The following is a 4,539-nucleotide window of genomic DNA, read 5'->3' as shown; positions in this document are numbered from 1 at the left end:
TATCAGTCCATCTCACTGAGGGTCTTCCTCTCCTTTGCTGACTCTTCACTTTTCCAAGCACTTACACTATATGCCTATCTATTTATAGTATTTCCTACATGCTTCTTATGTTATTGTAAAGACTAATAAGTACTCTTTTAATAATTTACCTCAATCTCTAATCAGGGCTGGGCATATAATGGTTAGTTAGGAAATTTCTGAAGAATTGAGTTCCATTTCTTATATTTATTATTCATTGATTTCATTCCTTACTCATGAGTCCATCTTCCCCCAGCAAAGCAGCTGGTGGAGTTGAACCACATGCCTTTGAGCTGGCAGTTGTAGCCCTTAAGTCAGCCACCATATGGGTGGAAAAAAAAGAAAGAATTCCTGAATTAACCACTCTGAAAAGAAAGCACAGATAACTACTTTTTATTATAGTGATTAATCTGGTAATTTTTGGAAATTTCTGCATTATAATCGAGTTTGGAATCACATTTCTAGCATCACTTTTCCAGGTATGTCAAATTCAATGTATACCTACTAGGTGCTTTGCTTACAGTTCCTTCCAAGTAGAAGTCTAACACTGCCTAACAATTCTTAGAGATCTTATTAGCCCACAGGTTAGGAATGGGGTGGACAATTCTGACTGCTAACAAACTTCAGATGATACTATGCTGCTGCTGCCTAAGTGGTGAGTAGTTGGACTATAGGCCATCAAAAGGTTCAGTGGGGCATACATTGTGCCTAGCAAGAACATTCGTTCTTGGCAGAACTAATCAGTGTGATCTTGGGAGAGGGTTTGATCTGGTTTTGCCTTTGCCTTGAGAAACACGAGCAGTGTGTGTTTGGCAGCTCCTCTGTCTAGTTGTGCAATGCTGGGTAATGATTCTGTGCCTCAATTTCATCTCTAAAATGGGAATAATGATTGCAGCACAGCTGTTGTTGACTAGATTCTGATGCAGAGCAACTTCATGTCTGTCAGGGTATTATATGGCCCATCAGATTTTCAGCAGCTCGTTTTTTAGAAGGAGGTCACCAGACTTTTTCTTCTCAGTATCTCTGAGAAGACCTGAACCCTCAACCTTTTGCAGAGCAGTCAAGCATATCAACTGTACTGCTCATTGAGTTCAAGGATAATGTTACAATCTGCCTTATAGAGTTGTCATGAAAGTTAAGGTTTAACATAAGTAAGGCAGGTAGCAAATTGGTTGGCCTCATCCTACACAGCATGTCGTCACACGAGATCGGAGAGCTCTCTATAAACTCCTTGATCAGGTAACGCATTTCTTACAGAAGTGCTTCAGCTACCTTAACATCATCTTCAGGACAGGGAAGGGTACATCGCTATACAATGCAGGCCACTCAACAGCACGTAACAACAACATACTATATTGGTTGGTTTTTATTTAATGTATTGTGATGGGAAAGTCTGCTATTAGGGACCTCTCCAGGGTACTGAAGAGCAATGGTGTCACTCTGGAGACTAAAGTGTGTCTGATACAGGCTGTGGTCTTTGCAATCACTTGTTATGCATCAGAGAGTTGGACAATGACTAGGGAGGATAGAAGGAGAATTGATGCCTTTGAGCTGTGGTGCTGGAGAAGAGTATTGAATGTACCCTGGACTGCCAAGAAAACAAAGAGATTCATCCTGAAGAGAGTTGAAACAGGTTACTCCTTGGAGGCAAGGATTCTGGGGCTTTGTCTGACATTCTTTGGACATGTTGTAAGGAGGGACTGGTCCTTGGAGAGGGACCTCATGCTTGGGAGGGTGGAGGGACAGCGCAGGAAGGGAAGACTCTCTATGAGGTGGATTGATTCAGTGACTGGGGTGACTGGGATGGGTGTATCAGAGGCAGTGTGATTGGTACAGGATAGAGCAGGGTTTAGGGCTGTTGTACATAGGGTCGCTATGAGTCACAAGTGACTCGACAGCACATAACAACAACAATAACAGTAATAAGAAACAAACTGGTTAAATACAATATAGAATTAATTCTGAAATATTATTCCGTTAGTAAAAATACCATATGTATTGTTGCTGTTGTTAGGTGCCATCGAGTTGAGTCGTGACCTTATGAACAGCCAACGTGAAACTTGCCCTTTCCTGTGCCATCCTCATCACCTCTGACACACGAGAGCCCCTGCTGAAATCACAGTGTCAACCCATCTCATTGAGGATGGACAGTCCTTCTTGTCTTCCTCTACTTTACTGACCCTCTATCTTTCCAAGTATGATGTCCCTTTCCAAGAAATAGCCTCGCCTAGCTACATGTTCAAAGTATGAAAGATGAAGCTTCACCATCCTTGCCTTCAAAGAATACTCCAGAAATTCCACTTCCTGGAATATACCCTGAGAAAATGAGATCTGAGGCACAAACTGAGATTTGTACACCAATGTTCATAGCAGCATTATTCACCATCGCAAGAACATGGAAACAGCCCAAATGTCCAACCACAAACCAGTGATTGAGAAGTCATGGTAAATTTCCACAATGAAATACTATGCAGCATGCAAGAGCAATGATTTTGTAAATTATTACCTAACTTAGGAGGGACTGGAGAGCATTATGAGGTAACTCAGTTCCACAAGGATAAATATTGTATAAAACCATTATTGTAGAATGAGTATAAGGATCCAAGAGGGATGGGGGAGGTTGGAAGCAGAGGAATGTGGATGTGCAGGGGAGGTGGGGATTAACCATGGCTTTGTACAATTTGATGGGTGGGGTGGTGAGGGAAATTGAAAGAATTTGTTCTTGAAAACAATGCATTCGAATTTTGTAAATAAACTAGTAGAAAACAGGAGAGAAAAAAACGAACACTCTGGCTGCACCCTTTCCAGGACATGTCTGTTTTCTTGGCAGTCCATGGAATATTCAGTACTCTTCTCCAGCGCTATAACTCAAAGGCATCAATTCTTCTTCATTGTCCCTCTCTCTGATCCTTAGCAGGTGATTGAGAAGACTATGGGAAAATGTTTAACACTAAAAGAAAAAAGCAAACTTAGAATAGTTTAAAATATTTTAAAACATTATTGAAAACATATCTGAACATTCACAAGACAAAAAAAAATTCCAAGTGTGTCCACACCAACACGTTTTCTGGGGCTAGTTCTGAGAGTAAGGCAGCATGACTGACTATATTTCAGCAATTTTTCAGATATATTTTACCCTCTTGCTTTGATCTTGTCTATTTTCAAATATATATATATCTAAAATCCAGGTACAACACTTTCCGATAGTCTAAAGAGGAGTAGAAGGCAGCTTTGGTGGTACAGCATTGAGCTGCCAACCAGTAGGTCACTGGTTCTAAGGGAGAAAAATGGGCAATCTCTTCCTGTCTTGGAAACTCAGTGGAGGGCTACTGCAAGTCAGGACTGACTTGTTGTCAGTAGGTCTTTGAAAGGAGCAATAACATTTTTGAGAAAAAGTCCGTGATCCATTCTAAAGCACTGTTTCTCCTAGTGAGGTCCTTGGATCTCTTTGTATCCTTAGATATCCCTTGGAAATACTTGAATTCTACTTGATTCTAAACATTCCAAGTCTATAAAGGTATGGAAATGCTTTCATGGAAATATCTGGAGAACCAAGTAAACAGCAGTTTCAGAGCCCTCCCCTCCACTGGTGTTTACAAACTCATGGACACCAGTTGATCTTTAGAATGACAACATTGAATGTTTAATGCTGATTTCTCAAAATTAGGTTTTGTTAATGAGTCTTCCAAGGGCTGGGAATTTCCCAAACCCCCATTTAAGTTATTAGTATTGTATTGGTGCTGGAGAAGAGTTGAATATACCATGGATTGCTAAGAAAACAAACAGGTTCATCCTGGAGAGGGTTAAACTAGACTACTCCTTGGAGGCAAGGATTCTGAAGCTTTTTGTGACATACTTTGGACATGTTGCAAGGAGGGACCAGTTCTTGAGAGGGACATCATGCTGGGGAGGGTGGAGAGACAGTGCAGGAGAGGAAAAGCCTTGATGAGGTGGACTGATTCAGTGACTGGAGTAATGGGGTGCGTGTGTCGGAGACGGTGAGGCTGGCACTGACAGAGCAGGGTTTAGGGCTGTTGTACATATGGTTGCTATGAGTAGTAGGCAACTTGATGGCACATAACAACAACAACAACAACATCGTATTCACACTTGAGAAAAGTTACTTGCAGTGTAGTGGGGTTGTCTAGAGTTCAAAATGGCTTTTCTAGGCCATTGACTTTGACTTTACTACATGGATGAGTTGTCGTTGTTGTTGTTGACTGCGTCTAGTCGAGCATGACCCATAGCAACCCTGTGAACAAAAGGCCGGAAGCTGTGTTCGTCTATCCACAAGGGAATTGGTTAGTCTCCTCATTAAATGGAATGGATTTAGCAGCAGAAATTGAGAATCTCACCACCAGCAAAAAGAGAATGCAGCACACATTCTAAACAGCCAAAGACTCCTGAACCACTCAGATTGGGGCCTACAAGAGAAGCAGCAACTGCCCCGGAGAACCAGGGACCCAATGTGAGACACGACTGACCTTGGGACTGCTCTGGAACCAAAGCTAGGAATCCTCA

Source organism: Elephantulus edwardii, unplaced genomic scaffold (assembly GCF_000299155.1).
Source record: "Elephantulus edwardii isolate Elephantulus edwardi_28Jun2011 unplaced genomic scaffold, EleEdw1.0 scaffold00053, whole genome shotgun sequence".
In the NCBI taxonomy this organism is placed as follows: domain Eukaryota; kingdom Metazoa; phylum Chordata; class Mammalia; order Macroscelidea; family Macroscelididae; genus Elephantulus; species Elephantulus edwardii.
The sequence above is the reverse complement of the archived record's forward strand: the minus strand, read 5'-3'. Positions refer to the sequence as shown.